Source organism: Lontra canadensis, unplaced genomic scaffold, assembly GCF_010015895.1.
Source record: "Lontra canadensis isolate GAN:19392208 unplaced genomic scaffold, GSC_riverotter_1.0 scaffold31, whole genome shotgun sequence".
NCBI classification, from domain to species: domain Eukaryota; kingdom Metazoa; phylum Chordata; class Mammalia; order Carnivora; family Mustelidae; genus Lontra; species Lontra canadensis.
In genome coordinates this window covers 4,918,595-4,944,947 of record NW_022631025.1, presented here as the reverse complement: position 1 = coordinate 4,944,947, position 26,353 = coordinate 4,918,595, and the positions used below count along the sequence as shown (strand labels likewise).

The following is a 26,353-nucleotide window of genomic DNA, read 5'->3' as shown; positions in this document are numbered from 1 at the left end:
CTTCCCAGTATCTTTTCAATTCTTTGGACCAATCAGAATTTCTGTAGCTCCCTACAGCTAAGGCACCAATCCTTCTCAGGCTTTTTTTTTTTTTTTTTTTCAAGTTTAACTTTTTTTCCACAGGTGTTTTTTGTTTTCCTAAATTAGTCCTAAGTGGTTTTGGAAATGCACAGAGAAAATAAAACTAAATTCCTTGTTAAAAAACAAATAAAATACTTCATAGTCCTTCAGCTTCAATAATTTCAACAATGGCCCAGAATAGCATAGGTGTCTTTTTTTTAAGAAAACATATTTCAAGTCAACAAATTCAGACATGAGCCACTGTTGGGTACCAGGTTTCCAAAAGGACTGAGAGGACAGAAATGTGGATAAAGTAAGACCACCCTAAAGACGGTGCTCCCTCACTACCAGCTGCCTATGATGGGGGGAAAACACTGGCTTTCCCTTTGACCAACTCTCATCATGCAGAGGTAAAGAAGTGCAGCCTCCAGACCTTACTTAGAAAGAGAAGGCATGGAGGGAGAGACGGGGACGGGGAGGGGTGTCTTTGTTGAACAAATATACTTAAGGACAAATTATAGACATTGGGGGTATGTAGAAGTTAAAGTTGAAGAACTGCTTTAGGCAGCATTTTTTTGTCCCACTGTGTATTTCATAGGGGAAATTGAAATACACGGTATTTAAACATACCAGTAAGATGTTTTAATATCAAATTAGATTTCCCTTGGGTCAATTGTTTAACTGAAGTGGAGTGACCACAGCAATTACTATAGCTATGGCCCAGAAGATTCACAAAATTCAGTTACAGAGAAAGTTGGATGAAGTGAGTGAGAAGAGAAAACCCAACAGCCCTGAAGGGAGTGATGATTTGGAAGAGGAGGTGAGGGTGAGGAAAATTTCTCTGTAAGACGTAGCCACCCTGCTCAAAGATAGCTTATTTTTGGCTATCCAAAATTACATGCGTTCCGTGTAATGTCTCAGATTGTGACTGATACTTACATAGTTATGCTTGGCTCCTTCATTGGAGATAGACTTGAGAATTTGTGGGCTAAATTGGATTTTTAAAAGTTGTACATCTTCTCTCTTGGGATTTGAGAGAGTATTTCTTGTTTCTCTTCTCATCAGTGTGCTATAGTATCTGTCTTCTTCAGGTTATTTTGTAGCAAGTACTCTACACTCGTAGATCTAGCTTAAGTAAAAAGGAGAAATTTGTCATAAGGAAATATTTTCAAGATACCAAATACAGGAAGTTTCTTTGGGCCTTAGAAGGAAGAGGAAACTGAAACACGACGAGGACTCTGTTGGTGTGCTTTCTCTCTTTTTATCTGTCCTGTCTTAGATCTGTGTTAATCTCCCCCGCCCCTCCCCCCCAGCAAATCAGCCTTCTGTGCAACTCCATGTACATGAAGATGGCCACACCACAATGGCAGATTTAACTTTAGAGCATAGGAAGCAAATAAGTGAAAAGAGAAGTCTGAGCAACTGTCTTTGAATCCCAGTTTGGGCTTCTCCGAAAGGGAGACCTTGATTGGCTCAGCTTGAGTCAGGTGACAACTCATGCCGCCATCAATGGATGTGGGGGCTGGGTCATGAACAAAAAGGGGCCAGAGGCTGGCTATTCTTGGTGAAGAGGACCATTCTTAGAGAAAGAGGGCAGAATCCATAATTTAAATAAGAACTGAAGAATTAATGCTCTGTAAACAAAAAATTATGCCAGGGGAATTTCTATTTTTAAGAGTGAATCATGATATGACTCCTTTTATAAAGAAAAATATTTTTAATGAATTGCTAACTATACCCCTGTTTTAAGTAAAACAGTTTCAGTAGAGCATAATTATAATAGACATTTTGCATATTTCACCAATTAATTATCCTCACTTGAAGAAGGTTATTAATTCCTTGTTTACAGAGGGGAAAACTTTTGGTTTTCATACACCAAAGTTAAATGTATCTGGTGATCTCAAGGGAAAGAGGGATCTGTTTGCTAGGAACACCTTTATCTTTGGGACTATAAGGAAGGATGAGAGATCAGGGATATGCTGAAGTACGGAGGAGGTTTTTGACTCCCTCCACCGCCATAGCTAAGCAAACTTTGAAATGAATGATTCTAAAATATCTGGGTGGTTCAAAGCTTGTCTGTTTATCTGATTCACACTCTGGCCTTTGCCTTTCCGTTTGTATTACTAGACCAGGAATAAATCAGCCTCTCTCCATAGCTACCTCCCTTGCCTTCAGAAAAGTACTCTTCCCTATCTTGGAAAGAAACAAAGCAACTCCGCATCTATCCCCAACCATTTGCTTGACCTGTTTCCCTTTCTAAGGACTTTTCTGTGTCTTTTTTTGCTCTCACTCTCTCTCTCTCTCTTTTTAAAGATCTTATTTATTTACTTGTCAGAGAGAGAGAGAGAGCAGCAGGCTGAAAAGGCAGAGCAGGCAGAGGGAGAAGCAGGCTCCCGCCAAGCAAGGAGCCCTATATGGGACTCAATCCCAGGACCTTGGGATCATGACCTGAGCCCTGAAGGCAGATGCCCAACCGACTGAGCCACCCAGGTGTCCCTTTTTTTGCTCCTCTTAAGAATGATGTTTTTATTATTTCATCATTTAATGCATAGGTTTTTTGGTTATATTTGGTTTTTTACCCAAATGTAAATCTTTCTTTTTTTCCTCATTAAACTTTTGTTTTAATGGGTCTCCAAATTCTGTGACAGATTTTTGGTCAAGTTGTTTCCATTAAAAAGTACTAATTTTAAAAACTAATAACTTAAAAACTGCCACACACACACACACACACAAACAAATGGTCTGCAAAACATTCCTTCTGAAGATTTTATGATGCATTGTTATCATTAACCAGTCTTTTACTATTAAAATTAAATGGCCAGTTGACGCAAACAGTTCTGAGACTGTTCTTCCACCACTGATTAAGATGAGGTTGGCAAGTATTGGGGATAATATTCATTTAGCCTTCTGAGCTTTCTGGACAGACTTGGTGACCTTTCCAGCTCCAGCTGCCTTCTTTTCCACTGCTTTGATGACACCCACAGCAACCGTCTGTCTCATGTCATGGACAGCAAAACGGACTAGAGGAGGATAGGCAGAGAAGGTCTCATCATACACAGGCTTTCCAGAAACCATATCAACAATGGTGGCATCACCAGATTTCAAGAACTTGGGACCATCTTCCAGCTTTATTCCAGAATGACAATCTATCTTCTCCTTCAGCTCAGCAAACTTGCGAGCTATGTGAGCTGTGTGACAATCCAGCACAGGTACATCCCCAGCACTGATTTGGCCTGGATGGTTCAGAATAATCACCTGAGCCATGAAGCCAGCTTCTTCCACTGGTGGATCATTTTTTGCTGTCACCAGCCAGATTGCCACGACAAACATCTTTGGCAGATATGTTCTTGACATTGAAGCCCATGTTGTCCCCAGGAAGAGCCTCACGGAGAGCTTCATGGTGCATTTCAGTGGACTTTACTTCAGTTGTAACATTGACTGGAGCAAAGCTGACCACCATGCCAGGTTTAAAGAACACCAGTCTCCGCTCGGCCCACAGGGACAGTACCAATACCACCAATTTTGTAGACATCCTGGAGAGGCAGACACAAGGGCTTGTCAGTTGGATGAGTTGGTGGCAGAATGCAATCCAGAGTTTCAAGCAGCGTGCTTCCACTGGCGTTCCTGTCTTTACGGGTGACTTTCCATCCCTTGAACCAAGGCATGTTAGCACTTGGCTCCAGCATGTTGTCACCATTCAAATCACAATCTGGCATAAATGCTACTGTGTCGGGGTTGTAGCCAATTTTCTAAATGTAGATGCTGACTTCCTTTACAATTTCCTTGTATCTCTTCTGGCTGTAGGGTGACTCAATGGAATCCATTTTGTTAACACCAACAATTAGCTGTTTTACATCCGGTGTGTAAGCCAGAAGGGCATGCTCATGGGTCTGCCTGTTCTTGGAGATACCTGCTTCAAATTCACCAGCACCAGCAGTGACAATCGGGACAGCACACTTAGCCTGAGATGTGCCTATTATCATGTTTTCAATAAAGTCTCTATGTCCTGGGGCATCAATGATGGTCACATAGTACTTGCTGGTCTCAAATTTGTACAGGCAGATAGCAATGGTGATACCACGTTCATGTTCAGCTTTCAGTTTATCCAAGACCCAGGCATACTTGAAGGAGCCCTTTCCCATCTCAGCAGCCTCCTTCTCAGATTTTTTGATAGATCTTTTGTCGATCTCACCACATTTGTAGATCAGATGTCCAGTAGTAGTAGACTTGCCCGAATCTATGTGTCCAATGATGACGATGTTAATGCGAGTCTTTTCTTTCCCCTTTTGGTTTAGGTTGAGCAGTGGTTTTCACGACACCTGTGTTCTGGCAACAAACCCGTTGTGAAAAAGCCCAAATGTAAGTCTTTGCATTTATCTCTGTTAAAACTCGGTCCTTATCATTACAGCCCACACAGTTCTGTGGAATGTGATAGATCGTGACAAATGCTTCAGGATTACTAATAAAATCCAACATAGTTCTCATACCTCCCAGCCTGCTGATATCTGTAAATTGACCTTACCACAACTGTAATACACATTTAATAGCTGTGCTAAGGGTTTAAAAATACTTTTTCATCTAATCTTCCAGATGTCTCAAGGAAGATATTACTATCCCTATTATAGTGATGAGGAAATGGAAGCTTAGAAAATCGAAATGACATCCTTGGTGAAGGCTGGGATTCAAACCTGGGTCTGCCAGACTCTCAAGCTTAAGTTCTTAAACCCTTGGCCACGTCTTTTCAACCTTGCCTTTGCATCAAAACCACCTAAGAACTTTATAGAGACACAATAGCCAAAATCCCATCTGACAACATTGTCACAGTCTCGCTGTGGAGGTAGTTTGGAGAGCAGTAGCGAGACCCACTGCTTCCATGTTCTGCTGCAGTGGAAGGACAGGATCTTAGTGGGTGCCACACACTGCCCCATAAAGGTGACAATTAGCTGCTAATTTTTACTTTTAGATCTGGTCATATAATCAGTTTTGAATCTAAATAAATCCTCCAACCCACATTTCTTCTTTCTCATAGTATGTGAAAGAATGTCATGAAAGAGTTGGTAAAATTTGTTCTCTTGGGGGGCACCTGAGTGTCTCAGTTGGTTAAGCCTCCAGCTCTTGATTTCAACTCAGACCATGATCTTGGGGTTATGGGATCCAGCCCCAAGTTGGGCTCTGCACCGGGCATGGAACCTTCTTAAGATTCTCTTCCACTCCCTCTGCCCCACTGCCCCACACTCTTTCTCTAAAAGAAAAAAAAAATTTCTCTCTTGGAATTCTTTTTTATCCTTATAAAAAATAGGGGTATCTTTCTGAAATGTTTGCCCTGGGAGCAACTTTCTAGCTATGCCACTACCAGGGATCACATAAAGAGCTAAAAAATTCTCTACAGGGTGAAAAGAGCTCAACATTTGAGGGGAATATTGACTTAAAAATCATACTGTCTTAGTGAGAAGAGAGGCTTCCATTCTCTGAATGACCCTAAACAAGTCACTTTATCTCTCTGGACAGGCAGATAAACTTCTCAATTCTATAAATCTAAGAATTTTTCTTTTCTTTTCAGTCCACCTGTCTTCCATATCCAAATCACTTTTATTAAAAAAAAAAAAAAGTCCCTTTGTAGAGGCTGCTTTCTGGCAAACAGGATTGAGCAATGGAATGTAGAGAAGGTCCAAAATAGCCAGAGGCCCTAACTGACCAATAGGCTATTTACACGTAGGCACAATTACCAAGAAAAGGAGAATTCCATATGTTGCCATACCTCTTTATCTTCCCCCTTTGAAAAATGGCCCCGACCCACTACCTGGTGCAGACAGCCCCTCCATGGCTGTCCTGTGCACAGCTCCCTTTCCGTGTATTTGATAAACTTCTATCTCCTTTGTTCTGCCTTGGGTGAACTCTTTCGCCTCCTGTGCCCCTGGATCCCACCTGATCTTCACCCTGCATTTCGGGGCCCCCATCCTATCAAGACACACCCATTTAGACACCACACCTTCCGCCACAAGGAATTCTGAATATTCACTTTTTCCTTCCTGCACACAGGCAGTGGCTGGTAACAGGCACCATGTCTGGTTGAATAAATAAGTATTATAAAATATAGAAATATCACTCATTGCAGTGAATACCTCTGCAGTGTTGCAGAGTTCATAAAGCAGGCATTTTTTTTTTTCTCACAAAAGCGAATGTTTCCATTTCCACAATTCAGGTAGATGATTTTAATCTTAGCTGTGACATGAAGGACAACTCTGTCATTTTATCTTTTTTGTGTGGGTCTGTGTTCTGGTTTCTACTCCAGTAACAGTTTTCATTTTCAGGAAAAGGGAACTTGCATGGTGGTTGCTGCTTGTGATCTTGGCCTTTATATTCTAAGCAGATTTTAGATTTGCCATCGACTCACAATTATTTTTTATTCCTTTTTAGATATTAAAAATAAGGACCCTCCAGCATATTTTGCTTGTAAAACAGTAGCCATAGGAACGCAATTCTCCCTCCCTCTTATGAGAAAACAAGAGCTGTAGTTCACTATTTACTTTGAAGGAGTCAGTATGAATTCAAGTCATTTCCTATCATTTCCTATCATCTGCTCAAAGACCTTTTGCAATGGGTCTTATGTAAGAAGGAATGCAAGAGTTGCATTGGTGAGTTGATTTAAAGAAATCATTAAATTCAAGTTAGACCTGAATCTCAGCATCATTTGTGAATGGAGAAACCGGTATAAATGCATCAAATGTTTCAGAGAGAAAGAGGGCTAATAAGTGAGAAAGACCGTACATAGTTGGGTTCCAGGCTACTCCTTTGGACTCATCTCTTTCCACTGCCCTCTCCTTCACTGTCCTCCAACCACATTGACCTCTTTCCTGGTCCTTGAACTTATCAAGCCCATTCCTTTTTCAGGGTCTTTGCCTTTGCTAGTCCCTCCGCCTGAAACTCTCTTCCCATGTAGTCACACAACTGGCTCATTTTCATCCTTCGCATCTCTGCTCAGATGTCACTTATTCTGGGAGGTCTCTCCTGGCCACCCTCACTAAAATAGCACACTGCTTCCTCACTTTCTATTCCTTTACTTTGTATTATTTTTCTTAGGTGCAATTATATCCTGGTATATGATACAAAGTATATTTGTCACTTTTATCCGAATATATGCTCCAGTAGAGCAAGTAGAATGCGGGTTGCAATTACATAGCAGCATCCTTGGAGCCCTTGCAGCCCAGCACCTGGTAGATGCTATGCGAATATTCGTTGAACGAACCAGTGGGGCTTTGGGGAGGCGGTGGGCTCTTTCTCCTCATTCGCTGGGTCTTGTCGCCAATCGGCAAGCAGCTGGGCGCCTCGTTCCACCCTCATCCTTTTCTTGGATTGGAGCCAGGCGCTCGGGATTGCACCTGCACAAAACAGTGCCTCTGAATGTTGCCCCAACCCTCGGCGCCACTTCCCCTCGGCCTAGAGGCCTGGACTGGGGAAGGACAGGTTTGCCGGACGCGGAACGTGGAAGCGAAAGCAGAAGGGGAACCAACACCAGGGCACGGAAGGATGGCGCTGTGGTGCCAGGCTGCGTGCAGGGGGCGCCTTCCCGACGGGGCTGACTCATTCCCAGCCGCCTTCACGGCGGGCGGCGGCCACACACACGCCCGCCAGGGGAGGGCCAGGCCCAGCGCCGGCGCCGGGCTCCTGGGGCCTGTGGGGCCCAAGTAGCCAGCCCCGGCTCCATGTCCCACGCGCGTTCTCCCAGGGGACGGCCCGGGACTCTCCGCGCGCTCCCGCCAACTTCCCGAGAAGCCCAGGTTATGCGCGGCCGCCTCTGCCAGGCCCACGGCGCTCGCGCGTGCGCGCCGGGAGAAGGGCAGCGGGGCGGCTCGGCGCAGGCGCGCACGCGCAGTCGGGGGAGGAGGTGCACGGTTGGGTCCCGCCCCCGCCTCCGCCCCCGCCAGTCCCGCGGGTCGGTCTCAGTCAGCAGTGAACCGTCCGCCTGAGTGGAGGCTGACGCCGACGCAAATAGAGCTTCCGAGCCAGTGTCGCCTGAGGCACTGAGAAGACGGGGTGGCCCGGGAGAGGGCGGAGACGACGCCTGTGACGACAGGCTTCCTGGCTGCCCAAAGTGGGAGTGGTGTGAGCTGGAAGAAGGAGAGAGGAAGAGAAGCCGGAGGGGGTAGCGGCGGCCGCGGCCAACGGCTTCCCTGAGCCCTGACAGGCTGGGCCGGCGCCCGGCGCGCTCGGGAGTTGGTGCTGCCGCCTCGGCCGCTCGGTCCTCGGGCCCGGACTCGCGCCGCGCATCGGGGCGGGGAGCTGCTGCGGCCGCGCGGGGACAGGCCCGGGGCTCGCCGCCCAGGGATGTGAGTGGGAGCCGACTCCGCGCGGGAGGGCCCGGGAGGGCCCAGCCTGGCGGACGCCTGGACCCCTACCCACGCCGGGGGCTCCGCAGATCTCGGCCCGCCGCGGGCGACGGGTCGGAGCGTCCCTGCGGGCCTGGGGGCGCGTCCTCGCCGCGGGATCGGTGCAGCTGGTGCGTGCGATCGCTGCTTGGCCTCTGGGTGGGGGGCAGCGGGCGTCGGTACACCTCCCTCCCACCCTCTGACCGCCGCTCTGCCCCTCCGAGGGCAGTAAACTTCTCGGCAAAACGCCTTCCTCTTGGGAGAGGAAGCCGGCAGCGGCGTGTTTCGCTGTTGGCTGTTTGCATCCCTGTGTGCCTTGTATCCGCCTTCCCTCTCCCCTTACTGCTCTTTAAAATGTTCTAGACGTCGGAATGGCCTAGGGGAGAGCATCTATTTCCCCTGGATTTCTGCGGTAATAACGGTTGCTTCTTTTTTTTAGGTTTCAGAACCTGGCGAGGGAACAAGATGTGAACCGCTGCGCTTCTGAAGAAAAAGGCCTTTCCTCCCCTTCTCGCGAAGGTGGGTTTGCGATCCTGGCGGCTGGGCTGTGCGGTGGCGGGGAAGGCGAGTGTGGGGAACCGGGAGTGCGTGCGTAGGACGGCCGGGAGCGTGTGTAGACAGGCCGGGCTCCTTGTGGTTTAGCCCTCTGAAAATGGCAGCGCTGAACTTAGAATGTTGGTCCGGCAGGGCGATTCGGGGGTGTTTACTGTTGCCCTCTCGGATCCTTTAAGAGATACCGCTGCTTCTTTCTCCTCCGATCATACAAGTAACAAGGCTTTGCAGAAGAAGCGTTGCCAGTTACTCTTTCTCCTCGAGCAGCCAGAGATTGTTAATCTTTCAAGGAGGAACGTTTTCAAGGAATAAGGGATACCAAGTGAGAGAACACGTTAGCTGTTCTTGCTGGGGTTTCTGCTACCACGCTGAGTGCTTCCTGGGTGGTTTTATCTGCCCAAGTTTGCTGTGTCGGTTGAATTTACCCAGTTTGCTTTCCGGTGGTGGTTAATCAGTCAGGAGAGACTCCTTTTCTTTGAATGAAAGGACAGAAGCGGCTGAGTGTGTCATAGAGGGAAGGAGAAATGCGGAGAAGGAAACTAGAAGTGGGGATAAGAGAGATGACAATTGCTTTTGGTTTCTTAATAGGTTGTACAAGTGAGTCGTTGCTAATGCAAATATTCTGTGCAACACCCAGCACATTTGAAGACCTGTCTTTCCCCACCCCACTCACCTTTTATCACGAGTGTGGAAATCACTAGCTTGCACGTGCAACATGTCTGTTAGAGAAACATACCCGCAAATTGGATGTGTCCAACGCTTGTCTTAATAGTACATGTACTTACCTGTAGAGGAAAGTTACTGTATTTGCTGACCACATGAGAGTGTGAAGCTTTGTTTTTGCTCGAACTGAATGTCCTGTGTTTGGAGTTCATAGCATGTTAAAATTAAAATTAAAGGAAACAATAGTTTGTTTTGTATAGTGGGTTTTCCTAGTGACAGAGACAGGTGTCTCAGTTATGGGAAGGGATCATGATGTCTTTTCTCTACTTCACCTGGCTGTCGCTGAAAGGTGGGATACTTTTGAGGCAGAATAGGGAAGCTCATTGGCTCTGGAGTCAGATCTGGGTTTGAATCCTGGTGTTCCTGCCCCTTGATAGTCATATTATTTAAAATGTCTTTGAGCCCCGCTTTTCTTTTTTTTTTTTTTTTAAGATTTTATTTATTTATTTGACAGAGATCACAAGTAGGCAGAGAGGCAGGCAGAGAGAGGGGAAAGGAAGCAGGCTCCCTGCTGAGCAGAGATTCCCCGACCTGGGGCTCCATCCCAGGACCCCGGGATCATGACCCGAGCTGAAGGCAGAGGCATTAACCCACTGAGCCACCCAGGTGCCCCGAGCCCCGCTTTTCTTAAAAGGTTGCTGTGAGGATAAGATTGTGCAGGGGAATGCTTGGCTACTGTTGAAGCCTTGGCTACTATCATGGGTCCCGCAGGCAAAGGAGATTTAGAGAAGGGCAATAGCACTCTGCACGAGGTGGTCTGCCAGGGACCAGTGATTCTTCGTCTTTAGTAGAAGGAGAAAAAGCACTTAGAGTTCTTGAACTGGTCAACTAGGTCTTCTTAGATCCTTTTTATGGGAAGGTTCCACTCTTATCGCTACTTGACACCCCTCCCCCCACCATTGTGTGGCCTCTACCAACTATTGTGCTGCCCTCTTGTGGTTAGCTGTGCTAAGAACTTTCTTCCTCCCCTCCCCTCTTAGATTTTGTTTTCCCTCTTTTTAGGCCCCTTGCCTTTGCTCCCAGTTTCCCAAACTGTGTGCTGCGGTGCCCAAGAGCAGCAGTGAACTCAGGCTTGGAACTATTAGTTTGAGGTAGTTCACAGTTTCAATGTTAAATTGACACATTCTTTTCTACAATGCCATGTCTTTGAAAGCTGTTTTTTTTTAAGAAGTTGCTCTGATAAAAAGCAACTACTGTATGAGGATCAGTGTGATACAGGAAATGAGAGTGTGATGTTGTTCAGTTTGATTCCAAGAAGTTGTACAAGGCCGGACAAGAATTAAGTTGTAAGGATATTAAATAGCTTGAATTCACCTACTCAAGTATTCACACCACTCACAGGAGTGCTGTGCAAATATTACTAAAACTAAGAATTCCCTGAATGGAGAAAGTTTGGGAACCCTTGCCTTAGCTTTTGGTTGACTTTACTGATATGAACAAAATTTTTTTAAATGGAAAAACTGCATTTTTTAAAATATTGGTCACTAACTGATTTCTGTCCCCACCAGAAGTATTGATATAATTATTGATAAAATTATTGGTGCAAAGCCAGTACCAGCTGATCATGGCTTAGTATATTTCCTCTCCTATTTAATATCTTTATAACATTTGCCTTGTTCTTCATTTTATTTTTTTTTTTTTTAAGATTTTATTTATTTGGCACAGAGAGAGAGAGCGCGCGCGCGAGCAGGGGGAGTGGCAGGCAGGGCAGAAGCGGGCTCCCTCCTGAGCAGGGAGCCAGATGCAGGACTCTATCCCAGAACCCCGGGATCATGACCTGAGCAGAAGGCAGACGCTTAACCAACTGAGCCACCCAAGCGCCCCTTTCATTTTAAAACAAATTCTGTTGCTGGGGCACCTGAGTGGCTCAGTTGTTAAGCGCCTGCTTTGGGCTCAGGTCACGATCCCAGAGTCCTGGGATCTAGCCCGGCATTGGGCTCCCTGCTCAGCTGGAAGCCTGCTTCTCCCTCTCCCACTCCCCCTGCTTGTGTTTCCTCTCTCACTGTTGTTTCTCTGTCAAATAAATAAATAAAATCTTAAAACAAACAAACAAACAAAACCAAATTCTGTTGCTCATTTGTTATTCTGGTCACTTCCTGGTTATTCCAGGCCTACTTTTCTAGTATTTTGAATGTCTCCTTAAACTTACCATGCTCCAAATGAAAAATCATCATTTTTACACCCCTTTGGAATTTCCTTCTCTCCTGATCATATAGATTTAAATTAGGTATCATCTTGGATGCCTGGGTGGCTCAGTGCTAAGTGTCTCCCTTCAGCTCAGGTCATGATCCCAGGGTCCTGGGATCAAGTCCCACATCAGGCTCCCTGCTCAGCAGAGAGCCCACTTCTCCCTCTCCCTCTGCCTGCCACTCCCCCTGCTTGTATGCTCTCTTTCTGTCAAATAAATAGATAAAATCTTTAAAAAATAATAAATTAGGTATCTTTACCTCTTTCATTCACCTCTTGTGTTAACCCATTCAACATGTCCTGTCCATATTTCTTTTCTCCCTCATAGCTCTGCTTACCTACTTTACCACCAGGACTTATTTCCTCAGCCTAGAATATTGAAAGTCATATCAGCCTCTTAGAATCCATCATCTCTTTCTTCTGTTTATCCACAATAAAAATATCACTAATATTCCTTATTGTGGTATTCTTTTGTCCCCAGATCTTCAGTGGCTTCACACACTCTACCTGTTAAATTTAACTTTCTCTTCTTGGCTCTCAGGAGACTTGGTCATTATTCCCTGCCCTATTTATTCAGTCTTTAAGGAACCTCGATGAGCATTCTCTGCTGCAATCTTTCAAGCCACTTTCTACATTTTCTGATAATAGTTATGCTTATTTCAGCTTTTAACTTCCATTTATGTTTTCCATCCTTTTTCCACTTAGCCTAGTTCTGTTTTTGTACCACTCACTATTCCATAACAAAGTAGGGCCTCAATCTCATCTGAAAACTTGAGGATGACTGTAGTACTTTTTCCATAGGGTTGTAATGAGAATGAAGTGAATTAATAAATAAAAAGTCTTTAAGACCGGTGTCTGGCACATTAAGCACACCTTAAGTTTTAGCTTTTATTATTGTAATTATTAATTAATTAATTAATAATAATAATTATTATTATTACTATTACCATGGCTATATTCTCAGTTAAAATTCTTCCTCATTTCTGAAACTATTTCTCACTACATACTGCTTTTTCCTTTCTATATTTCTGCTGTTCTTTTAAGTCACAGAGGATTTTCACGTAGTTTATTTATATATCCTGATTTGGTAGTTTGATAATTATTTCCCTAGTGTTAACCTTATCTTTTCTTGTTGGTTATATATTCTTTGAGGAACACATACACAGAGTGCTGAACACATGAGGAGCTTTCAGTAAGTGCTGTGTATTAGAAAGGAGCTTTAGTCAGTCACCACACAAATATTTATTAATATCTACAATGTAGAAGGTACTTTGTTATGTCCAAAGAGATGCAGAAAGATATGAAATAGCTTCCTTTCATTGAGAACTTAAAATGTAATTTGGAAGATAAGGTAAATAATAAAAATTATGGATATTTGAGATGACTTAGAGTTGAAGTGAGCAGGGAAGGCTCCAGAGAGGAGGTAAAATCAAAACTTGGCATGATTTTATTTTGCATAAGAGGAAAGACCTTGTACAAGTGGTAAACAGAAGCAAAATATGCACAACATTTTCAGAGAACAGTACATAAAACAATTTGAAATGAAGGTTTGTATGGTAGGGTAGTAAGAAATCAGGTTGATAATAGAGATTGGAATTAGTGCTAGGATGGGAAGAATGAACGTTGCTCCATAGGTAACAGAGAAACTTTAAAAGTTTGGATTGAGAAAGAGCATGCTAAAGGAGTATTTTAGGAAAAACTGTGGTACCAGTGCTATGTATGAATTGGAAAGAGAAGTGATAGAGCTGGGAAAATAATCTAGGCCTGGTGTTTGGATTTAGTGAAAACAGGACTGGAGAGATGTCGCATAAGACTTCATTATAGACTGGATAGGAAGGGAGCATGTGGTGAAGGGGTAAGGGGGAGGAAGAGTAATCAAAGATGACTTTGAAGTTTTGACCCTCAATGACATAAGAAATTGAAGACTGTTGGAATGCCAAGACATCTGAGAACATCTGGGCTAGTCCATCGATTTTGTGCATTAGGAATCCGATGCCCAGAGAGATTTAAAAGTTTGTACAAAGTTACTCAGCCAGTTAGTGACAAAGAAAGAAGTAGAATTTTTTAAATGGCAGTACTGACAGAGATAAGAATGTAAGTATTAGTAGCTGTTTGGAGAGATCTAAACCGCTGGACTTAAATTTGGGTATCTTGAGTTTGAGATGACAGTGGGATAGTCAAGTGAAAATAGATGGCTAGACAGTAGTTAAGTAGAACTCGGTAGAGAAATTTAAGGCTGAAATTGTGGTGGTCAGAAAGAAGAGCGGTGGACCTGAAGTTGAGCCCTGGGTATTGCCCGTAATTACAGTGTGAAAGAAGAGGAACTGACAAAAAAAATGAAAAAGGAGCAGTCGGCCTGAGAGGCAAGTGGGTGGGTAGGTTAAGAGGGTGGGAATGATTAACATTTTGATCATTGTTGATCACCGCCAAGAAATGAGAAGAGTTAGAACTGAAAAAAGGCCTTAAAAATGTTCCTAACATGAAATCAAGAAAACTAGAAGAAAGAAGAAAATTGCTTATAGTTTTCCCATGTAGAAATAGCCACTGTTAGTATTTTGTTCTCCTTAGTATAATAGATGACCTTTGGATTTGACAGTTGGGTGAGTAATGGAGACCTCTATCCAAAGCTCTCATCACTGGGACTAAAGATGAGAATTTTAGGCATGATAAAGACAGGGATGTATTTTTGACAGTCTTTGTCATTCATCTGTGTCCTTTCATATCACATTATATAAGTAACTGCTATTCCTTGAGGGAATTAGCCTTACACATATATTATTTGAATGAGTAGACAGTCAGTGGTCTTGTTAGACCTTCAGTGGTCTCACAGGTCAGAAAGGGGATCTCTGGGTGTGTCTGTACTGGTAAAATCTGAATAAAATGATAAGGTATTAATTTCTAAAAGGCAAGAGAAATCCTTGGTAAATAACTTATAGAAGTGAAGGTAGCATGGTTAAAACTGTTCAGATTAGGAGAGCTGGAAAGGGTAAAAGGAAGCATAATCTGTCTTTAAAACTTGTACAGTACAGTTATCAGAGGTGGACTAGGCTGAGAATCCATGGGCTGTTTGTTTTGCCAGAATGCTTATTTTGATCCCAAGGACATACTTTAACCTGCTCTTTTGCTGTCAGTCCTTGGGATTAGGGTATTCATTATTGCTTACTAAAGTGACTTTAATAAATTCTGATTATGAAATAAAATGACACTAGGTAATATTTTGTAATTTGGACGTCAGTGTGATGTGAAGAAGTGCACTGTTTTGGAAATCAAGGGGGATCAGGGACTAACTGCTGTCAAAATGAGTTTGAGCAACTCATGTGATCATTGAACCTTCCCCCCCCCCCATTTGGAAAAGGAGAGAATGGAATAAATCTTTTTAAAAAAAACTTGTATATACTTTAGAAATGTGGAGTCACATAGTAATATGTGAATAAACTTAAATAATGGCTTACTATGGTTTATAGCGAAAAAACCAGCCTCTTGCTCCTTCTCCATCTCTGATTCCTGCTTTCCAGTAAACCACTTTCAGATTTTCTAAGTATCTTCTGGTGCTTACCTCCATATTTCTAAATAACATAATCCACCATCAGTAACACCCCTCCTCATCCTGTATCTGTGCCTATATTCTGCCCTTTTCACATTTATTTATTAAAGATTTTGTTTACTTGAGAGAGAGAGCGCGCGCACACAGGAGGTGGAAGAGTGGAGGGAGAAGGAGAAGCAGACTCCCTGTTGAGCAGGGAGCCTGACCTGGGCTCCATCCCAGGACCCTGAGATCATGACCTGAGCCAAAGGCAGTTGCTTAACCGACTGAGCCATCCAGGCGCCTTTGCCCTTTTCCTCTTTAAAATTAATAAATTGGTCAGTGTTGTATCTAAGGCTTCTCCACTACTTATGTAGAGAAACCCATCTCCTTTTGCCTTCAAATACTTTGCTATTTTATTTCTCCCTCATTTTCTTGCATTTTCAATTTTTCCCTCTACTGGCTCACTTCCAGCAGTGTGTATTCTGGTTGCTATTGCTGTTTACTACTGCAAAACTTAGTGATTTAAAACAACTATTTTATTAGGCTCACAGATATTATGGTTCAGTAATTCAGATAGGGTACACCAAGAATGCCTTGTTTTTATTCCACAAAGTCTAGAACCTCAGTTGGGAAGACTTGTTGGCTGGGGGTACTGTGAAGGTGGGGGACTAGAATGAGTCATCTGGAGGTGTCTTCACTTACATGATTGGTAGTTGATGCGGGCTGTTGACTGAAGCATACATGGGAGCCTCACTGTAGCTGTCTTTCTTACATGGTGAGATGGGATTTAAAAGCGCGTGTTTCAGTGAACTTGGGTGAGGTGGGGATTAGACTCCACCTGTTAACTAGTCCCATGTGAAAGAAAATATGTGGGATGGGAGATATTGTTATGGCCATCTCTGGACCATACTATTGCCATAGTTCGCCTTCTTTGCCTCACTTCATATGTCTCTCACATGCCTCTCACATGCAAAATACACTAACTCCCTCCTCAGAGGTCTCTAATTTATGTCCCATCATGACATCAGCTCAGAATCTAGTATCTCATCATCTAAGTCCAGATGCTGTTGAGGTTCCTTGGGTCTGTTTCTTGAGAGTGATTACTCTTTAGCTGAAGACCTGCGAAGAGACAAGGACTGTGCCCCCACAGGGTTAACATACTAGACTGGAAAGGCACATGTTAATTGCCTTAGAATTCTTGTTCAAAAAGAGGGACAAGGGAGCATATGGTAGTCTAAAACAAATATGAAACCCAGCAGGCATATGTTGGCAGTTCCTTGAGTAGGGCTCAGTGTTACTGACCATAATTGTTCCCAGTGGGCCATAACTGCTTCTTTTGGTCATTGAGTTCGCTTTCTGAATCATTCTTTTTTTCCCAAAAGACCTGAACCGTCTTTGCAACTGAGTAACCATTGGAACTTGTTTGCTGCTTATAGTCATTCAGGGTCCCAAAGCCTCATTTTTAGGTAGTTACTGTCCCCTTCATTCTAAGCCGATGTAGCTCTTTTAAAAAAATTTGTGGACTTCCTATGTATCAGGTCATAATCTCCTCCATCAGACAAAAGCCATACTTACAAATCTCTTAGAGGAGCCTTTTCTTACCTTAGGCTCCCTGTGAGGCTACTGTGGAGCAGTACCCTTAAGATCTGTAGGTAATTTTTTTGTTTGAAAGGATCAGTGAGGTACTAACTTGGATCTTTCTGAGGTTTTAACGGTGGATCTTACAGTCCCACTCTAGATTTAATCTTTGCCCTGAAGCTCTCTTACTTTAAGAACATTTTGCTGGCTGAGAAGGGTATTCTCAGCCCTTTACATTTGCTTGAAATTGCATTCAAAAAGTGAATGGCTCATTCTTTTTTTTTTTTTTTTTTGGTTAAGATTTTATTTGGCATAGAGAGATCACAAATAGCCAGAGAGGCAGGCATAGAGAGAGAGAGGAGGAAGCAGGCTTCCCGCTGGACAGAGAGCCCAATATGGGGCTCGATCCCAGGACCCGGGGATCAGGACCTGAGCCGAAGGCAGAGGCTTAACCCATGAGCCACCCAGGCACTCAAAATGGCTCATTCTTTAGTTCATCTCTCTACTCTCTCAGGAAGGCAACTAGAAGAAGCCTCCCCTTGCTTCTTCAGCATTCTACCTAGAGTCTCCTTGACTCATTAGGTAGATACTACATTTCCTATGTTACTTTAGGTCATAGTTTTGCCAGACATTCTGCTATTACATAACAAGGGTCTCCTTTTATTCAGCTTCCCAGTAGTATTTTCCTTAATTGCCTTGAAACTCTCACCAACAGCCTTGTTGGGGCCTTTCGCTTTCATTAAGTCTCTTCAAGCCCCTTTAATTATGTAAACTCAAAACCTCAGATGTGTCCTTACCTGTTCCTTGGCTGTACAAGAACTATCCCCTAAACTGGTGGTAATTACCTGGAGAGCCAACTGAAATACAAATTGCTGGGCACCACCCCCAGAATTTCTGTTTCAGAAGGTCTAGAATGGGACCCAATAATTTGCATTTCTAAGTGTCCAGATGATGCTGATAATGTTGGTTTGGGGACCAGACTGAGAATCACTGATTTGAAATGGGTTGGCACAGGAACAGCCCTTTTGTGTCTGTGATGTTGCTGTTTACAGCTTTTCTTGATAGGCCTAGTAGTCTTGGTAACAGGGTTGCTGTGTGCTGAACAGTTGGACAGTAGCTCTTAGCCTTGCCTATCTTAGGTAGTTACGCCGTGCTCTTTTTTATTGGTATACCATGTTTGATTTGTCCCTGGTATCTTTGGAGTTTTTCTGAGAAATGGAGCCGTAGTGCAGCATCAACTTACTAAAATATATTTTAAGCCTTTAAAAAACCAAACAAATAGGGATTGGCAAAGTTTTTCTATTACGGACCAGATAGTAAATATTTTAGGTTTTGTGGGCAAGATTATCTTTGCAGCAACTACTCAGCTCTACCTTTTTGGTGCACAAGCAACCATAGACAGTACATAAATGAATGGGCTTGTAAAGATTTATTTACAAAAACAGTCAACTGGCAAATTTGACCTGGGAGCTAAAGTTTGCCAGTTCCCATTTTATACCACTGCTTGACTCCACAGTCTCTTTGAGAGACTTTTAAAAAAAGAATTTAAAGACTGCCCCATGGTCCATTCTCTTTAAAACTCTTTGAAAGAGTTGTCTGTATTTTCTCTTTATTCACTCAAAAAATTTTTTGAACAGTCCACACATTTAAATAGAATTCAAATGTATTTTAGAAAAGTGTTTTAGAATTCAAAAAGTATTAAATATCTTTGTACATATGTTGATATGCATGTATACAGCCATAGCTGTAGATTAAATAGAAGAGAAATTGCTGATTCAGAAATGGTATATGTTGCTAATTTCAATAAATATTGTCAAACTGATCTTCATAGAAATGCCGGTTTGTACTTTTCCACACCTGTTTTTGATGGTTTGATCTTTGTCAATTTAAGATATAACAAATGGAATCTTACAATTCTAGTTTGCTTTAAATTTTCCTTTTCTGAGAATTGTTCACTCATATTCTGGGCCATTTTCTTTTCTTCTTCTTCTTCTTTTTTAAAGATCTATTTATTCCAGAAGGGGAGAGAGAGCGCCTACCAAGCATGTGTGAGTGGGGGCAGGGGCAGAGGGAGAGAATCTCAAGCAGACTTTCAGCTGAGCATGAAGCATACCTTAGGGTTCAGTCCCCGGACTCTGAGGTGATAATCGGAGCTGAAACCAAGAGTCAGAGGCTTAACTGACAGAGCCACCCAGGTGCCCACCAGCCCATTTTCTGTTGGATTGTTGATCTCTTACTTTGATTTAATGGAACTCTTTCTAGATCAAGGATAATAGCTCTGTGTTTGTGAAATAAATTGTAAAATATTTTCCCCAGGTTGTCTTCTTATCTTTTTGACTCTGTTCTGTGATTTTTTTTTTTTTTTTTTTTTTGGTCACACATACATTTTGGGTTTTTATGCTATTCTTTTTGTTAGTCATCCCATTTATTTATTTATTTTTAAATTATACTTAGATCCCCCTTCTCTGCTCTTTATATTTTGAAACTCTCCCATGCTTTCTTGATCCACCTGGAGTTTATATTGGTGCAAGGTATAAGATGGGATCCAACTTTCTCCCCTCAGATGGTTGTTTCAACACTATCTGTTGAATAATCCATCTTTTCTTTGCTGTGGGATATGCTAATATTTTAAATTGCATATATAGTTGGGCCTATTTCCAGCCTTTGTTTTGTTCCAGTAGTGGCTCATGTGAAACTACTATGATTTCTAGGTCAGGGAGTGTTTCTAGTAATTTCTTTATTTTCAGGTCCTACACAATATTTAGCATATGGAAGGAATTCACATGTTTGAAAAGAAAATGAGTAACAGTTCAGAGATATAAGCAGATCTTTGTGCCTATTCAATTTAATGATTAAGTTTCTTTCTTTTATTTTACACTTGCATTTAACCTTGGTTTTCTGTTTTTATTCTACTTTTTTTGAATTTATTGTGAGGTGGGTTTTTTTGTATTTAATGAATAGATATTAACTTGTGAGTTGCTTTTATTAATCAATTTTTGGCCTTAAATTGTTAAAAACTAACAATATGGTTTATCTCTTGCGTATAAAGAGAAGTTTGTGGTTTCATAATAGCAATCTGCAGGGTAGTCCATTTGAGACTTGAACCCCCTCAAGTTCCAATATATTGGTTTCATAAGGGTTTGACATGGCAAGATTCATTAGGAGAGGATTTTAGGGCTAGGGAATGACCCAGAGAAGAAAACAGTGAATTATAGTCAGTCTAATTTATGATGGGAAATTGAGAAAGTGGAAATTCATTCAAATTAGAAAATGCTTCAATGTCTAGAGAGTTTTTGTGTTTATTCCTCATTATTTGCTTGTTTATCCATGCTTAATTTTATTTTTTATTTGATGCATTTATAATCTTTAAAATATCTGAAATAATATTCTTCTAGCATGTTGTATTTTTGAAATTATTACGAATTTAAATTCATACTGTTTTCAATAGCTTAGATTTGTTTTGAATGTTAGTAGCAAATGATAGTGTTAAATACCTCACTAGTAGAGTTAAATTTCCTGTACAACTTTATTTTCTATAGGCAAACACATCACTTCTTAAAATTAAAAAAAAGTATTTAAAAAACTTCTTGTGATACAGGGTTGGAATATAATGGTTTTTCAGAGGAATCTTAAAGGTGACCCCTCCCAACTTTTAAAATGTATTTGAAGCACTTTCCTCCATCTTTATCAACATTTTTTGCATGTGTTTTATATATATATATATATATATGTGTGTGTGTGTGTGTGTGTGTGTGTATGTGTGTGTGTGTCTATATAGAACACACACACATATACACATATATATATGATTCTAAGAAGTAGCTCAAAAGCTACTCCTAAGACTAAAAATAGGGAAGGGGTTAAATTTGCAGAATAATTTCTATTTTCTCACCTTTCTGTTTGTGTATCATTCACATCTGGTTTCTCAGAAGGTGATTTAAATTGTTGCCTGTTATACATGTTACTTTTGTGACTGGTGCCAGGTAAAATGGTGGTTTTAGTATCCTTAAGTGAGTATCTGTTCTCCTTCTGTTTTTTTCCAGTCTCAAAACTGATTACGTATTCATCTTAGATCTCTTGCTTCTTATGTGAAAGAATTATAGTATTTTAAAAGATACGTATTTGCATATTTGTATATACTGTTGTGAAGAGCAGTAGTAGTATACAAGCTTTGAACAGTATCTCTTCAAATAGTAAGACTCAAGTGAGTAAAAGTGGCCATTAAAAATTATATTCATCAATCAAAGGGGTAAAAAGAATTGCAAGTGCTTCTTGATTGTGACAGAACTTGCTTAACAAGTTTTGTTTATCTTTCTGGATGTTTCTGTATAGCGACATGAATAGTGTCCTGTGTATTCTCATGTGAGGTGTAACTCCGCAATGTATTATAGAGATCTTTCCATTTCAATGATTAGCGATTCATTCAATTGTTCTTTCATTCAGTCCTTTTTTCATGCAGTCAGGGGGTCACTCAACTCACTTGGTCAGCTGCTTACTCTCTTGATCTGTTATTTACCCATTCCATTGGTCACTCATTCATTCAGCAGCTCTGTCAGTCACTCACATCACTCTGTGGGTCAGCGTAGTCACTTACCCACCTACACACACACTCAACCAGTCAGTTAGCATTTAATCAATCATTAAATAGATCATTATCATAGTAATTTAGTAAACACTTACTCAGTGTCCATTTTGTGCTATGCACAGGATATAATGCTGAGGATATAATGAAAGCCATGATGTAAGCTATCATTTTTAGTATCTTCATAGTATTTTTATTGACTAAGTATACAATATGTTATCGGATCCCTTTAATGTTATTTAAGATTTTTTTCGTTATTATAAAATGTTTCATAGAATTCATAGATATGCATCCCATTACTCTTACCTTTTTTAAAAGGACAAATTCTTAGATAGTCTTGTTTCTTTCATATCCTTGCCAGCACTGGGTATTGCCAGTCTTCTTAATCTTTGCCAGTCAAAAAGGGCAAAACGTAACTTGTTTTTATTTAACTTTCTCTGATTATTAATGACACTGACCATGTTTTCATTTTATGGAATACTTGTATTTTTTTGTGAAATGCCTGTCCTTGTTCTTTGTCTATTTTTTTTACTGATTAATTTGATTATATTAAACCTGATTATATTAAAACCTCGTAGCGTATGTTTTTTTCTCAGCTTTTAAAACTCTTTTGATTATGATATTTATAATTGTATGTAGTCTTCAGTCTTTATTTCCTGTATTGATTTTTGCTTAGATGTTAGGTTTGAAAATGATGTACATATACAAAAGATTTTTTGGTATAGAAGTAATTAAAGTGGAGGGATTTAAAACGCACCAAAAAAATTTACTGAAAATATCCAACTTCAAATGTGTAAGGGAGAAAGTAAGAAGAGCTAACAGGAATGATTTTTAGAGTATTTACAAATTTAGAGTATTTAGAGTATTTACAAATTAGAGTATTTAGAGTATTTACAAATTTATAGTATTTAGAAAATGTTTTAAGTCATTTTGAAGGAGTAAGATCCAAATACAAAGAGAAGTATAATGGAAAAGTGAAATAAATGTATATACTCATTGCAGAGATTGTTGCCATTAACAGTTAAATGAACTTTGAAGTAATGTTTAGATTTTGTTATGTTTAATTTTAGTTGTTTTCTTTTTTTAATTTTTAAGCATATGTTCCTTAAGGTCAGTTTTTATAAATATTTCGTATGTGCTCAAAAATACGTATTTGGTGGAAGGTTGTGATACATTGTTATTTTTCTAGGCACACAAAAGAATTCTGTGCCTTTTATCAGTTTGTGGGGCTCTTAGAGATCGGAGATACCTATTCCTTTTTTGATACATGAATTTCAAATGTTTTCTCTGAGTCTGTATCTTTTGGTTTATTTATGGTTCCTTTTCTCTGGAGAGATTGAAAATTTAGTGTAATAGATCTTTTTATTGTACATTTATAAAACTTGAATGACTTCACTGTCATTAATGTGTATAAAAAGGCTGGTTACGTAAGATAGTAGGGAAAAAGGGAGATCCATGTCTTGCCTAAAGCATTAAAATTCAAGTGGTTATAAAAAATCACTGCATTTATTTATTTATTTATTTAAAGATTTTATATATTTATTTGTCAGAGAGAGTGCACATGCACAAGCAGGGGGAGCAGCAAGCAGAGGGAGAGGGAAAAGCAGGCTCCCCACTGAGCAGGAAGCCCCATGTGGGACTTGATCCCAGAACCCTGAGATCATGACCCGAGCCAAAGGCAGATGTTAAACCAACTGAGCCACCCATGTGTCCTTAAAAAACACTTTATTAGCCAAAGTAAATATGGACTCATACAGTCAATTTGTTTGACTTTTGTTATATGAGTTTTGGGTTTCTCATTTTGTATAACAAAGTTTTTGGTTCCAGGTAAAAGTTTCCCAAAGATTCTTCCAGTATTTTTTTATACTTTATTTTGGAAGTATTTTATTTTGTTAAATATTTATTCATAGGTTATTTTTTTTATATAAAGTATAAGTTTAGCATGTTTACTCTGGTTGTACTGTCAGTTATGCTAGTGCCTTTTGTAAACAAGTATCTTTTTTTACTGTGTTGATATGTCATCGTTATTACCTTGAGTTCCCATATATACTTGGATTTATTTCTGGATGCTGTTTTGGTCCACTGATCTATGTGTATGCTAGTACTGTTTTGGTTATAGTTTTTTTAATAGTAAGTTTTAATATACAGTGGGGTAAATTTTTATGTTATTTTTCTGACAAATGTGTATATGACAAATACAACAAAGAAAAAATAGGAAAAAGCCACAGACAACTCATAAAGAAATATACATGGACAACAAATATACCTACTTATATTCACCAATAATAAGGAGAATCCAATTAAAGATAAGAACTAACTTCTTTCCTTCTTTCCTGGTATAATATTTCTAGTGGACAGTTTGAAGTACAAACTATGCAAAAATAAAAAAAATCCCATCCCTAATGGTAAGAACTTTTAATGCCTATCAAATTCACATAGAATTTCACGGGATCTGCATTAAAAAAAACAAAAAACCCTCTTTTGCATTTAATCTTGTTTTTAGGTGATACACATGTCCCTATCTAATCAGTGAGATTCTTGTATTATCCCAGACATTCCTTCCTTAGTCCTTTTTTACTATTAGTGCTTTTATACAGCTTTTAAAGCATATTTTAGATAGGGAAAGAGTCTGTGTATGCACAAATAAAGCAAGATCAGCAAATAACTAACTGCTTTTTATGTACCGTCTTTTGGTTTACTATATCAAATTCACAGAGGACCTTTCTCTTTAGCAAGCATTTCTAGGTTTTGGATAATTAAAGTATGTGATACCTCCCCTCCCACAACTAAAGTACTTTGGTTTTAAAGCATTCAAAACCCCTGCCTTCACAAAATTTAGCTGATGGTTTCATGGTAAATGTACTTAATATAATAGTCTCTACCATTTCTGACTTTATGGCATTTTTTTCCTCTAATATTTGTATTCAAACAAAATGTGTAGCGTAATGGATTGGATGGTGTGAATATGAGATAAAAACACTTAAAAAGTTATATCTTTTTAAAAAATTTTTTTCCTCAATGTATTTTCCTCTATTCTAGATAACGTTATTTCTAGACTCTATTTTTCTTATGCCGTGTTGGGAGGACATTCTGTTTTTGACAAAAGAAGAGTGTTCACTCTCTCTTTAAAGAAAATACAGTCAGTTTACGTGTAATTAACATTATTAAAATTAGCATGACTCAGTTTTCAAGCAGAAATTGAGGAAGAACAAGTCCTGGATCAAGTAGTCAATAGAGCATAGACCACATCTCCTTTTATCTTTTTGTTCTCTTTACTAATAGCGTAATTGTATATAGCATGGCTGTAGTTGATGCTCTAAGTGATCCACCGGTAGCCCCTGAGAGCTTCACTGTGCTTTGGGAAACTTTGTTAGTATTTGCATCTTTAACCTGCTAACTCTTCTTGGAAATGTAGGGAAGCTATGCTTGTGGGGCATGTGGCAGGCGCAAAGGGCTGTGAAATTAACAGTATTTGGCTACTTTTTGCTTTATATCTTATTTTTTTAAAGAAATAAATATTGTAGACACAGTTGAAGCTCATCTACATATTCCTACTCCTGTGTCTCCCCCATTTACCTCACTAGACATAACCACTAGCCTGAAGTTAGTATCATTTGCATGCATATTTTAAACTTCTACTGCATATATGTATCAGTGAATAATATGTAGTAGTAAATCATGGGTTTAAACCTTAAATAAATTGTATCGTGCAAAAATATCAATCTCCTGCTAAAACTTGCTTTTTAAACCTCACTTATCTTTATGACATTCATTTATCCATGTTTTGAGATAAACTCTAGTTCATTCATAAAATTGAAGAATAATTATGATAATTACAAATTATGAATATGAATAATATATGAAGTAGTGGCCATATATATGGCCATTATATAGAATCTTATATAATTTATATACCATTTTTATATAATTTATATACCATTTATACCATCTATAATTTATATACCATTTTTTCTACTGATGGACATTTAGGTATTTGTTTTATTAAGTTTTCATTTTAATTTCAGTATAGTTAACATACAGTGTTATATTAGTTTCAGGTTTATAGTACAGTGATTCAGCAATTCCATACATTTCTCAGTGCTCATCACAAGTGTACTCCTTAATCCCCATCACTTATTTCCCACATCCCCCGATCTACCTCCCTTTTGGTAACCATCAGTTTGTTCTTCTATAGTTAAGAGTCTGTTTCTTGCTTTGTCTCTCTCTTTTTCCCCAGAAATACAGAGTACTTCATGAATTTGCATGCCATCCTTGCACAGGGGCCATACTAATTGTCTCTGTATTGTTCTAATTTTAGTGTATGTACTGTTAAAACTATTATTTATTTATATTTATTTATATTTATAATTATTTAGTGTATGTAGTATTGAAACTATGTTTTTTTATCATTACAAATAATGCTACTGTGAACATCATGCAGTGGTATATTAATTTCTCTAGGGTCATAACCGGAAATGGAATTTCTGGTTTGTAGGGTAGTTGTATCTTCAGATCAGTTAAATGTGACTAATTGCTCTCTAAAACCAGTTGTTTGAAGGGCTCTACATCTTCTCATCCACACTTGGTATCTTCAGACTCCTTAATTTTGGCAACCTGATGAATATGATTTGGTATCTTGATTTGCATTTACTTAACTACAAGTGAGACCTACCATCTTCTTTGCATTTATTTATTTGTTTGTTTGTTTGTTTGTTTGACAGACAGAGATCACAAGCAGGCAGAGAGGCAGGCAGAGAGAGCAGGAAGCAGGCTCCCCAC

The 26,353-nt window shown here is 40.2% G+C and overlaps 1 protein-coding gene, 1 non-coding gene and 1 pseudogene across 3 annotated transcripts in view; 1 reads left to right on the top strand and 2 right to left on the bottom strand.

The window, feature by feature from the left end:
* Window positions 1-2,836: 2,836 nt before the first annotated feature.
* On the bottom strand, window positions 2,837-16,003 carry LOC116872964 (annotated as a pseudogene).
* JAK2 (Janus kinase 2) overlaps window positions 8,022-26,353 on the top strand; it is a 131,915-nt gene continuing 113,583 nt past the window's right edge. Inside the window, exons 1-2 of one of the 2 annotated variants that reach the window (XR_004383716.1) lie at window positions 8,022-8,557; window positions 8,866-8,945. The gene's annotated coding sequence lies outside the window, so the exon portion shown is untranslated. The remainder of the gene's footprint in view (window positions 8,558-8,865; window positions 8,946-26,353) is intronic. The other variant, XM_032866510.1, reaches the window with a different exon arrangement.
* Window positions 25,810-25,913, bottom strand: LOC116873109. The gene has a single exon (XR_004383744.1). It is a non-coding gene; the product is annotated as a U6 spliceosomal RNA (small nuclear RNA).